Source organism: Mytilus californianus, unplaced genomic scaffold, assembly GCF_021869535.1.
Source record: "Mytilus californianus isolate M0D057914Y unplaced genomic scaffold, xbMytCali1.0.p SCAF_10, whole genome shotgun sequence".
In the NCBI taxonomy this organism is placed as follows: domain Eukaryota; kingdom Metazoa; phylum Mollusca; class Bivalvia; order Mytilida; family Mytilidae; genus Mytilus; species Mytilus californianus.
In genome coordinates, this window is record NW_026262582.1 from 11192390 (window position 1) to 11206166 (window position 13777).

Here is a 13777-nt window from a genome sequence, read left to right on the forward strand (position 1 = left end):
GTTATTGCCCTTTCATGACGATTTTTATCATTTTTTTTTTTTTGCATTTTGCCTTATATGATAAAGATTATAATAGATAAATAGAAACTTTAGATAACAAAAATGACCAGCAAGGCAAGATCTACAAATAAGTCAATTTTGCCGATTAGTAGATTGTCACTCTTTATTAGAGTGATTGCCCTTAAATGAAGATTTTTTACCCTCTTTTGTGTTTTGAGCAAAAATTAAAGAAGATAGAGAGAAACTAAACAGACAAAACGATCAGCAGTACAAGATTTGTGTCATGAATTCTATTCTCGTCTACAATGTTGGAGAGTGTTCTTGGTTGAATATGCACATAGACCTAGGTGAGCAACACGGCTCTTTAGAGCCTCTAGTTTGAATTTACCTTGGAGTACGGTATTTTTGCTATACTTTTTTTTATAACATTGCTTTTCGATCTTCAGCTTACTGTCAAAATATCAGATATTCTAGAAGGGAATATGATACCCTACTTCAAGAAGATACACCAATTGAAATCATATCATGACATTTTCACCCCATATCCCTCTCTTGCCTTATATTTCAAAGGAGTCTACGTTGGAATGCCGGGATGATTTAAACCCGTCAGCGGCGTGTTTGTTGTGTATGTGGTTGTCGTTGGTTGGTGTCTGTCTTGTTTCTTTTTCATTTGTTGTTTTAGCATAAATCAAGCGGTTGGGTTTCCATTTCGAATGTTTTCACATTTTGTCATACCGTGGCCTTTTATAGCTGACTAGGCAATTCTGCATGGTTTTGTTCATTGTTGAAAATCGTACAGTGTTCCGGCTCACAGTTGTTTGCATCCTCGGCCTTAGGTCACTGGTGGATATTTGTCTCATTGGCAATCCATACCACATCTTCTAATATCTTTATCCATGAAAAAATATCACTTGGACGGGTGCCACATGCATGTGGAGCAGAATCTGCTTACTATTGAGAGCACCTGAGATCACCCCCGGTTTTGGTGGGGTTCGTGTTGCTCAGTCTTTAGTTTAGGTTTCTATGCTGTGTTTTGTGTACTGTTGTTTGTCATGGCATTGTCAGTTTGTTTTCGAATTGTGAGTTTGAATACCCCTATGGTATCTTTCGACTCTGGTGTTTGACATTTCAAAGTTATTACAAAGTAAGAAAAGAGACTAACCAAATATACGGTTCACGTCTAGTTGTATAGAAATGAACAACTTCTATGGTCGTTTGGTCTCTAATGGAGAGTTGTCTCATTGCCAATCATACCCCATCTTCTTATTGCTACATATGTCATATAAGAAGTCTCCGGACAGCGGCAAGATACATACTGAATTCATTGTACTGGCGATGGTTTCCTCTAAGAATATTCAGTTAAGTTCCATATTTTAGAGTCTTATACATATACATTGTATGCATGTAATTTCAAAACTGAAGAATAAATCCATGTATAGAAAGATACCGTCACATTATAACATTGAATCAACATATAAAACTGTTTTAAAACGTGCCTTTAAGTAGTTTAACATATAAATTAAACACTTTTTTATTCTCTAACTAAACTATTATTTCATGTGTATAAACAAGTTTAACTATTATATTTGTTAGACAAAACCAGTTTAACTATATATCTGTTAGATAAAACTAGTTTTAATATACACGTTTTGGTGGTAACCTGTCTATCACAAGATGAAAATAATAAAAACCTAGGCTACAATAAAACTAAATATATGGTAAAAATTTAAATTTTGTCATGTGACAAATTTCTTGGTCAGGTGACCTATATATAAATATAAATATACACCTTGACAATGTGACATTCAGGTAGATAAATGGTCTTATGTGTCTTAATGAGAGATATATAAAAGTAATTATGTTCATAATTTAATTCTTTTACATAGTGTTCATTTTGGAGTAAGACTTAAGGAAATTTTACCTGTCCAGGTAAGAGACTTTATTATGATATACAAGCCGAAAGTAAAATAACGGAAATCTAATAAGTAAATCCACGTGGAGTAAAAAAAAAAATAAAATAAAAAAAAAGGATTTTTATTTCTAATGTAAACAAATATTTTTATAAATCATTTTTTCAAAATATAGGAAAACAAATTGTAATGACAAAAAATAGAAAAAAATAAGATATAACAGATTACCGACGATAGAATTTTTTTAAACTACTTTTATTTCATCCCTTTTACGTCAAACAGTGCGTGATCGTGCTTTGGATAAATGCGAAAAGACCGCTTCTCTCTATTTATAAACAAGAAAGAATAATATGAAATTTAAATACCCTTTTGTATATACTTGGTTCTACAAGACTGCTTTTAAATTCATTCATAAATAAGTACAGCGTAATTACATATATAAATAAATAAACATTTCAATCGTGACCGGGCAATAATTTTGTTAATTAATTGAATCCAAAAATGCAAAAAAATACTTTAATCGTCGACCAGTCTGTTATCCTAGACCTGAGACTGAACGTATACTTTAACACGACTGTTAGGGCGGAATGGGGACTTTAATTCCGATGCCCCCGTGTAGTGTGAGTGCCACATTCTCTGTACGTTAAAAAACTTTTGTAACAACTCTATGAGGGGTCCGCGCGTGGCCATACGAAAGACAAAATTTAAGTTGTAAGTTATTATAAGTGTAATGAAACAAGTGTATAGTTATATTACTTTTTACAAGAAATCAACACTGTATTAGTAGCTAAACAACAGTTAAAAAAAAACCACGTTAATCGTAAAACTTCTACACATTAACTCAATCATGCAACAGTCATTTGTTCCAGTATGATAGCACTATTTATTAATGCGATTAATTGTCATATTGCCATATTTGAACAAAAGGAAATATGACAGATGTAATCAAAATGCTGCAGGATGTGAAAAGCCAAACAATCTTGTGTGAAATTCTTGGTAAACGGTCTCCTCTATAGTGTAGAACACATAACCAATAGTGTAGAACACATAACCAATCAGTAGAGGAAGTAATAAAACTAATTAAAAAAAAAGTAAACAGCAAGATGACCAGGGTACGTAGTTTTTAGTCTTGAATTGCTCGGTTATACATTCGGAATTCTTTAAAAAAACATAAGAATCAGGCGTGAAAGAATTAAACGAACATTGTATTTATAAATACTATATACGGCCTTTTAGAAAGGTATATCATAGATAAAAATAAGGAAATGTGGTATGATTGCCAATGAGACAACTATTCAAATGAAGTGGATGTAAGCAATCATAGGCAACCGTACGGTCTTCAACAATGAGAAAAGCCCATACCGTATAGTCGGCTATAAAAGGCCTAGTTTCTTCCAATATGTGACGTAAATCATAGAAAGAAAAAAAATTCTCATATTAATGATAACTGATTTGATTCAAGTATAAGATTGGTGAGAATATCTGTTTAGGATAATAAAGGTGTAAAATTTAAGGTTTGGACAGTAAATGATTTATTTGAATTAATAAATATTTTGTGTACATTAATATTTAGTAGAAACATAGAAGTTTGGAGACGTTATAGTCGGTAATCAGTTTGTGAGTCAGGAAATAAATGTTTGAAAGCATAATTGGATTTATATAGGTTGTGGTTTGAATCAGAAAATGATATCAAATCACACCAGTACCCACTCCTTCGTTTGACGGACAAATGTATTATGAAAATACTAATTCAGTTATTTAGATATATCTCGAACAAGGCAAAATGTATAGAATTTATTCCAATTAACCGTAAAATAACTGAATCTATAAAAATGAAGCTTATTGTATATGACATTAAATAAAAAGTTAGTTCCTATCACTCATATTTATACTGAGAAACCTACATTGCAAGGGTGGTGTATCCTGGTTGGACCTTTTTCTTCTGGTTTTTTTTTTAAATGATGTAAAAATGTACGAAATGTAGACTTGAACTACCTTCCCTACCTTTTCGTGTGGAACAGTAATAAATTATCGACATCCCTCTTAATGATTAATCGGATAGAAATCGACCTTATGCAAATGAATATCAATACATTTGTTAACCTATTTTGGTTTGAAAAATAAATCAATTTTTTGAAACTTGAATTGAGTTGTTACAAGAACCATTAAAAACAGATCAAAATTCATCTTTTGTTTCGTATTTGAATGTTCCAAAATCAATCAAAGTATTATACATGTACATGACTTTTGTATACGTGCACTTGCATAAGGTCGATTACTATCCGACTCAGCTCATTTGTAGAAAACCCATTTCTGATCAAGGCCCCCAGTTTTTCTACCACAGAAAGGATAATTTACTATACTGACTGTATCACTTAACGCCCACCATCAAACGTATATGAATTGAGGTCCTACATTAAAAAGGTCATTAAGGCTGAGAACAGGGGATTCTTGACCTTTGACCTGATTATTGTGATTGTGTTTGTGTGAATTTTCATTTACATTGTGCACTACTTTGTATTGTTACGTGTCACAGACTTGCAAGTGGAAATAAACAATGGAGTTAAATAACCAATCTTCCTTTTTATCTATAGCATGTTTAAAATATTTTTCTGTTTTCTCTGACGTAAAATTATCAATTGATATGTTATATTATAAATTGTAAACAATGTACAGTGAAACCTGTCTAAACCGAATCTTAAATAAATCGAAACCTGGCTAAACCAAAACATGTTCTTAAGCCCAGTCATATCAAATTGTATATGCGTTGTGAAATTGATGAAACCAAGCATCTGCCAAAACCGAACAAAATCTTAAGTCCCGAAGAGGTTCGATTTAGACAGGTTTCGGTGTACATGCAATAGCATGACAAGTATTTTTACTTCAGTTGTTTCCTTTTCCCACCTTTTTATGCAGCCACAGCTTTCAGAAATCTGATATGTTTGTTTGTTAATACAAAAAATGTAATTTAAACACAACATTAAAATTTCATCATCCAAGATCATTCTACTAGTAAAACAATGGCTAAACTGTCAGAAAATCTAAATTATACCAGTAAAACAATGGTAAGAATGTCGGAAATTCTACCAATAATACAATGATTAGAATTTCAGAAATTCTATCATTAAAAAAATGGTTACATGTAAGACAATGGTAAGCATGTCAGAAATTCTACATAACACCATGGTAACAATATCACAAGTTCTACATGTAAAATTTTTCGCTTGGATGTAAGGAGCTTTTATTTTGTCAATTGATTTCACTCAAGTAAAACTTGTAGTGAAGAGTTCATTGCATTGTGATTTCATATTCGATAATACTCAATTTTCAATGGTCTAGTTGCTCTGTTTGTAAAATGTAATCCATATATGATATGATAATACTCTAAAATTTAGTTATTTCAACATTCTTGTAATGATTAAAAATTCATTTGTGATTCACCAGGAAACGTTCTGTATCCTTGAGCATGACGGCGAATTGGTTTCAAGGCCACCAATCTAGTCCTACAAAATCAACTATCATCCTGTATAAATCCCTTTATAAAAGTTCAATAGATATAGGACGGGTACTTCTCGGTTGGCAAATTTTAAATCATTATGCAAAATTATATCAGTTGTCCCTATGAAGAGTCACCTCTACATCAGTGTTTCCATACATACTAATGTTTTGTTAAACCGATCATCCCATGATTCTATAAAAGAGGAAAAAACTGCAAGTTCAATATTTTAGTGATAAGCACGTGCTTCGGTAAGTTTTCTGTCTTAATAGTTCATATAAGGAATGCCTGTAGAACTGTTGATTTCTGTTGTCTTTCTGTTATCGTTGGTTTGCTGTCTTATTGACTTTTACTTGCATCGCTGTTATTCATATGTCTTAACGTGCTTTTTTTCGCAAATGGGAAACAAATGACCTGTATTCTTTCTATTGTCAACTATAGAACGAATATTAAGTCAGAGGTTCTTTTCACAAAAAAAACCTTACGATATGTTATACTGAAATGTTCATGACTTACGAGTATTTTTTTCTCGAAGAATTTTTTGTGTAATGAAATGCAGGTCTGATTATAGAAGGAAAGTTTTAAATCGACCATTCTAAAGGCAATTCAGTACTGCTGTTTATGGAAAGGTTAACACAATTGGTGCATTGTAGGATAAGATAAAAATAGTAATTGAACAAACAGTGGCGTGTAAAATGTGAAATCATTCCCGTATTTAAACCTGCGATTGTCACTGTAGATGTTGAAGGCCTACTTAGTTCTTATAAAAATCACGTTAATAGCCGGACATTATCATGTACGTTTCACAACTCGATCCCATGATAAAATTGTCAAGTTTCTATTGTGTGATAATGAATGGCATATTTTTGTGTTGCAGGCGCTTTGATAAAACACCCGTTGAAACGTTTTGCGCAAACTGCATTGTTGTTATATTTCATACTTAGCGATTAAATTAAATTAAAAAAAAATCGACGGTATATTTACACTACTTGTATACGAATAAAAAAGTCAGCAAACGTAATATATCAGTGTCGAATTTCGTATAGGGGCTCAGGAAATTGTTAACTTCTCTCTGTTGGTATTTTTCGCAAGTACCGATCCTTAACATGGTATATCTGTTCAAAACCTCTCGGTCACATATTTATACGAACTGCATTGTAAACATGAAACATGTCCAACAGGCGGTCATAAATATACTTAAATAAATACCATGTATAGTGCATACTCGAATTTTATCGAATTTCTTAGTATAGAAATTACTTGTATTTGTCATTGACAAAGTTAAACTGTATGTTCAAGATCATTTGAAGGTTGTGCAAAACCAACCACAAGGTACAATAAATTTTCTACAGTGCACGCTTATTAAAATGTTACCTAATTTGTAAAACTGGCCGTCGGCAGTATGTCAAGACGTCTATGTACAGTAGGTGTGATACATTCAAAATTATCACGAAAAAATAAATAAAAACACATATTTCCTGACTCATTATTGATAGTAGCATGAACTATGAACTTATTAGAGCCGGTTTATCGAAACAGAAAAACAAAACTCACACTGTGTTACAAGGAGTTTAAGGATTGCATCGCTTTCTAAAATAAGGAGATGTGGTATGATTGCCAATGTATCCACCAGAGACGAAAGGACGAAGATGTTAGCAAAATGATGTGGTGGTGTTGATTTAAGACCTTAGTTCAGTTCTGTAAGGGAGGTAATACATTAGGTCTACAATCGTTATCGGCATATGGACCATTTCTATATATCATTTCAACATGTTCAATAAACCAATTTCTAGTTACACGAGGAGAAATAAATGCTTTTAAATACCTTCGTATTCGTCCGTCCTAGATCTCCCCAGCACGAAAAATCTTTGACGATTATGTAAAGAAAAAAAAAAGGTATTTATTTATAATGCTCACATACATATGCAGCTGATCGTGATGCGGACAAGGAATCGTTGATAAGAAAATGATCTCTTATGTAATCAATTTGGTAATTTCTATCTCAAAGGTGAAGTAAATTACTGGCTGAAAGACGTCAGGTTGGGAGGGGTATATCATATACGGTCAAGGATTCGTATACTATAGGAAAAAGCTCTTTATAATACCTCTAAATTCTGACCATATATTGGTAAATTCAACTCAGGAGGATGAGTGGATCGAGGAGGAGGATTCCTATATGAACTGAGGTATATATACAGACGGGAGGTTGGCATTATTGATCTACAAGACTATCGAGTTAGCAACTAATTAACAGATGCCATGAGGTCAAATTTAATTGATCTGTATAGTTTAGAGAATGTGCTTACATTGTAAATTGATATTTCGTTATTATGAATAGATAATCAAAATTTATCTTTAGAATATATATTGATTGGTATCATCTGTTTCGCATTGTACTTGTTATCAATAACCTTAAATCTTGTAACACAAATATACACGTCTCCATAGCAACCATGCAGTTAGCATGGTTAGTATATCAGTATGTGTGTTTTTTTTGTTGTTGTTTTGTGTGCGTGTTAAATAGTGCCAGTTGAATGTTGTGTATGACGTTAAACACCCTAACTATATACTGTCATTGCCAATAATACCAAAGATATGCAAAACTGCTGCCTGCCGCACAGACTTTAAGATATCTCAATTTGTATTGTATTGAAGATACTTCGAATTAGCTCAATCGACTCGATTGAACATGTGTGAAATATTTTTTCCACTGGACATCAAGCAACAAACAATCCATCATCGATTACCAGAAGTTTGTAAAATCATAGCGGCTTTACACGATGAAACAAGCTGCTCTGCTCGATACTGCCCACTGAGGCCCATAGGGTTACCAAAATCATTCTGTATGTGCCTGTCCCAAGTCAGGAGTCTGTAATTCAATGCAGGGTTGCAGCTGCATAGTTGCTGTCTGTTATATCTGTATTTCTTTCTGGATGATTTTTTTGGGTCATAAATCAGGCAGTTGGTTCAGTATTCGTTTAAGTTGTTTCATACTTTGTCATGTCGGGACAGAGACCGATATATAGTACTCGGTACGTGTGTCGGAGCCTTTTATAGTTACTAGTATACGGAATGGATTTGACTATCGTTGAAGTCCGTACGGTAACCTATAGATGCTTAAAAGCGCCATTTGGACTCGGGTGGATAGTTTTCTCATTGGCAATCACATCACATCTCCTTATTTTATCATGGGTGAAACTGTGAAAAAAAATCGGTTTTATGTGTTCGTTGTGGGTAACATTGTCTTTAGGCGGAGACAGACAGCCAACGTGTGATATAGTGTAGTATAGTGAAACATTTTTTGGGAAGAATTCCGCTGAGGTTCTCCTGATATAGGAGAGATCTACAGAATGTAACAGGTAGCCGAAAATTTTAAACTCCCTGATCTGCTTTAAAGTTAAATTGGTGTTCTACCCTTATCTTTACAATATAACGGATACAAACGTTTTCAGTTGATCTAATTGAATTTTTCAAAGAAAAGTATGTGGCGAGGAATGTTAAAGCAGTGAACATACATTAAAGATGTACGGAATCTGAGTATGCTTTTTCCGTCAATGGGTAGATTTGAAATTAAATGTAAACATCCGGAACGAAAATTAGCGGGAACGAAACACGTGTTTGAAATTGTCAGGTTTCAAAACAAACAAAGAGATATTGATTATTGTAGCTTTTTAGGGATTCTTATAAATCAGAAAACATTATGCAAGATAATTTTGATTTACATGATGGGATTTAAGACTCGCTATAACATGTATCATTGTATGACAAGGTAATTAAGCTGGTTTTTCGTTTTTTTAGGAGTGGTAGCCTTACTTCACTGTTACTACAAACGATAACATTTAAAAAGTCACTGATTCATACACAATTACATATCTTTTTTTAAAAACCACTGAGTGATTGTAATTTAAAGCATGAAGTCTGATAAGCAAACGTTTTATGTAATGTTGTACACGATTCAAGATTTTTAATTGACCAGTTATGTACCCTCAAGGGGCATATATATACATGTACTCAAATGATTACAATTATACAAATTTATAAACAAAAATTACCCAACGCCTGGTACATCTGTGGTACAGCAGAATCCCTGAAGTGGATACCGTGGGTATGCAGGGTCGTTATGATAAAAACAAAAAAATGGAGAAAGTCTTGTATTGACAACACTTTATCACTAAATTGTCGTTGTAAGACTTTCTACAAATTATACAAATTATAAATCAAAATTAGATACATGTACCTTATAGGCAAGTGAATAAGTACAGGTCTACAAGCATTGAAAATTAGTCAACAACACATGCATGACATTCATGAGCGAGTTATCTTTACTTATTTATATTTTCAGATTTAAATGTACATTTCAAATGTCCAAACAAACATGACCAAAATGAAAAAAATGAAATGTAAGAACAGATAAGAAATGTACTTACTGTTTTTCTATTTTAAACTCCATTATATTTGACAATTAAGACCTGCCAAAAGAAAAGTCTGTAAATTTTATAGCAGAATGCTACCATTTTGCTCTTCTTTAATACAATGTAAGTGGACACTTTTGTACTTTAAATTGTGACAGTCACATGAGGGTTAGTAAGAAAACCTTTAAAATCTTTAAAATTGACATTTTAAACAGAAACATTTAATTTTAACTGAAAGTTTTTTTTAAGATTAAAAAAATATATTCATTTGTATCTATGTCAATGTACAAATGTATGTATATATCTTTACCGAAAAACCCACATTTTTCAATCAAAATAAGAAATACCATCAAATAAAAATATCGTGATATGATCAAGTATAAACCACACACTTTGAAATGGTAAAATATGGGATATTGGTTTCACATTATAAATATATATATGATAATGTACATTTGAATCAGACAAACTGTTAGTAATAGTAACTTATTAAACAATCCCAATGTTAAAAGACTTATTATTTTTGATTTACAGAGAAAACTATAGGAAAAAACTCCTGAAAACTCTGAATAAATCTGTCCTAAGTCAGGAATCTGATGTTAAGTAGTTGTCGTTTGTTGATGTGGTTCATAAGTGTTTCTCGTTTTAGATTTTTATATAGATTAGGCCGTTGGGTTCCCGTTTGAATGGTTTTACACTAGTCATTTTTGGGGCCTTTTATAGCTTGCTGTACGGTGCGAGCCAAGGCTCCGTGTTGAAGACCGTACTTGACCTATAATGGTTTACTTTTACAAATTGTGACTTGGATGGAGAGTTGTCTCATTGGCACTCATACCACATCTTCTTATTTATATGTAAGTTATAAAAAAACACTAGATTTTAAGAAAGGATAAAAATATGTAAAATCTGATGTGAAGGCAAACACAAATAACAGATCTAGATCACCTTCATGACCTTGTATTATTTCTCGCTTTATTACTTGATTCCTTTGTAAGTGGTAGATAGCAATTCTAATATGATGTGCTAAGTTCTTTTGCTTTGTAAACAACAGTGTGATAAAATTCTCGATATATCTATACTTAGCGCAGACACAGAGATGTACATATAAATGGCTGTTACTATTTACCTCCCATTTAAATCCACATGTAACGTAACCTATGTGCAAACATTATGTGGATTTCATCGTGTTCAAATTGAAATTGAAAAAGAAACTACAGAACTGTTATTCATATTTTAATGCATAACAAAAAGAATTAATGCATAAGATCTTAAAAAATGTATAAAATCAAAATAAAATAAAATTCCCCAAAATTTCATGAATTGAACACATTTTTCTAGTGGGTTTTTAAGAAATAATTCATGCAAGCCTTAGATTTATTTGAAATTTGTAGCTTAAAATATCTTACAGGGGGTAAAATAGAGCAGCCATACACACAGCAATCTTACCTACGCTTCAGTTTTTCAAATTACCGTATTTGTCCTATTAGAATCAAAAATAATTCATGAAAGCCATAGATTTGTTATCATTTTCACATGGCATATTATTTCTTAAATATTTTAGACATTTAATGGAAAAGGCCTATTCAAAGTACCAAGTAAGAAACATTTATCCTCAAAACTAGTAAAAAAGATCTAGCTACAAGTCTACAGAATTGCAAATTATTTTACAGCATCAACTAGAATTAGCATAACATGTACAGTACACACAGAGAGGATGTAATCTCATACTCCCTACACTGTGTAAAAACTTGGTGTCACACCAAGAAACTCCAGCAACTCTCTCCAAATCTTTGGAGGAAATTGGGAGAAACTTGGAGTAATTCCTCCCTAAAACTCCTTAACTGTTTATTACCTTGGTGTGGTTTCTCCCAACAACATGATTTTTATTGCTATGATTACCTTTGAAGTGTGCCAGTAGTTGATGACTACAATAAACATTTCTTGTGTTTCCTGTCATTAAATGACAGTCACAAAAATGATGAAAAGTGTGAGATTTGTTAAATTTAATCAGAGACATATTATAATCTGATTTTATTAAAGAATCCTGTATGTACAACTTTATTTATTAAAATTATATTCAGCATTTGTTCTGACAGTGTTGGGTTTTCATACCTAAGAAACATACAAAAACAAACAAAACATCACCTGTAAGTGGAGTATTATTAATAGAAAATAAAGACATACCCCCCGGTATATTTTAATTGAATTTATTCAATCGTTTTTTCTAAATTTAAATGATAAGAAATAAAGGAAGATTATATAAATATAATATATATATGTAATTTATCTACATTATTTTATTTTATTCATTATTTTTTTTTGTATCATTACTATTATTTTTTAAACCATGTATATACTAATATCTATATGTTTAAACTGACTATCATTGACTATGAATACAACTTATTGTAAATATCAAGTTGCCATTCTTGATTATGAGATTATGAAAGAATGTAAATAATTTTCCAATCTAAAAATACATATTTGTATAAAAATTTTAAAAATCATTTCGTTAACCTTTTTTAATAGCTTTCAGAAATAAAACTAAATAGGAAATGATTGAAATAGGAAGAAGTGAGAGAATAGTTGACATGTAATTATGTCACTGTCAGACCATGCAGTCGTGCTTTGTTGATTTTTATTACTCTTACCTGCAATCAACAGGTCATAAAACCTTCCCAGATGGGAGTAATTACTTGGTGTTTTTTGGGATAGAAATCTGTGTTTCACAGTGTGACACTGTGTTACACCAGAATCAGTGTTGGGAGTATGAGATTACATCCTCTCTGTGTGTACTGTATGCTTAACAATTGACTTGTGGTCAAACAGGCAAATGAGAGGGTACCTGGGCATAAGGGGTACTATCAGTACATCTCAGTTTGATGATCATTTTGATGTGCTACCCATTTTTTCGTGGTCCAACAACTTTTAATTAATTATCAATAGTGCTGTCCATGAGACTGTTTTTTCTGAATATTCTGCTGACAGGCAAGACATCTCTCTGTGTCAACACCTTACTATTCTATATGATATAGCTCTTGCATGTCTTTGGACAAAATTAATTGAAATGTTATTGTATTGTAATTAACATGATTAATTGCTTTTAAAGATAAATGTAATTGAAATGTGATTATTTTGGACAAGTAATATATTATGGTCACTTGCCCAAAGGGCAAGTTGGGTTAAAAAACAGTTAATGTGAAACACTGATGTATAAAATACTCTACAAGTACGTTGTTACATTTTGTTACATAATTCTCTTTTGTTCAAAATAAATTGTGAATATATTGATCGAAATTTCACTCATATTTGTGAATAATTGACTTGGATGAATCACTGCTAACATTACATGTATGTATGTATATATTATGATCCTGTCTGGTTTTCTGATTTTTTTTTCTTCACGAAATTGAGATTTTAGAAGTTTAAACATGTTAAAGGAAGTTTAAGTTACATGTACTTAAAAGTATGTATCTTTAATATCTCCTACTATTGATTGGTATATATGTAGTACAGATACTCTCCAAAATAGAAAATGTACTAGGTTTAGTTCATCCCTGATTTTACATGTGACTCAACTTTTTAACCATGTTTAAGTGTTTTGTTATGTCTGTTTTTCTTTTTTCCTTTGACCATGGTATTTTCCATCTTTTTATTACTTTGATTGTCCCCTTAGTCATGTTAGTGTTTTGTGATGTTTGTTTCTATTTCTTCCTTTGACCATGGTATTTTCCATCTTTTTATTACTTTGATTGTCCCCATAGTCATGTTAGTGTTTTGTGATGTTTGTTTCTATTTCTTCCTTTGACCATGGTATTTTCCATCTTTTTATTACTTTGATTGTCCCCTTAGTCATGTAAGTGTTTTGTGATGTTTGTTTCTATTTCTTCCTTTGACCATGGTATTTTCCATCTTTTTATTACTTTGATTGTCCCCTTAGTCATGTTAGTGTTTTGTGA

The 13777-nt window shown here is 31.9% G+C and overlaps 1 protein-coding gene across 6 annotated transcripts in view; it reads left to right on the forward strand.

The window, feature by feature from the left end:
- Positions 1 to 1766: 1766 nt before the first annotated feature.
- Positions 1767 to 13777, forward strand: part of LOC127717604 (electroneutral sodium bicarbonate exchanger 1-like) — a 52763-nt gene continuing 40752 nt past the window's right edge. For 5 of the 6 annotated variants that reach the window (XM_052223310.1, XM_052223312.1, XM_052223314.1 and 2 more), the window contains exon 1: positions 1768 to 1929. The gene's annotated coding sequence lies outside the window, so the exon portion shown is untranslated. Of the gene's footprint in view, positions 3023 to 13777 lie in introns of all 6 variants that reach the window. The other variant, XM_052223311.1, reaches the window with a different exon arrangement.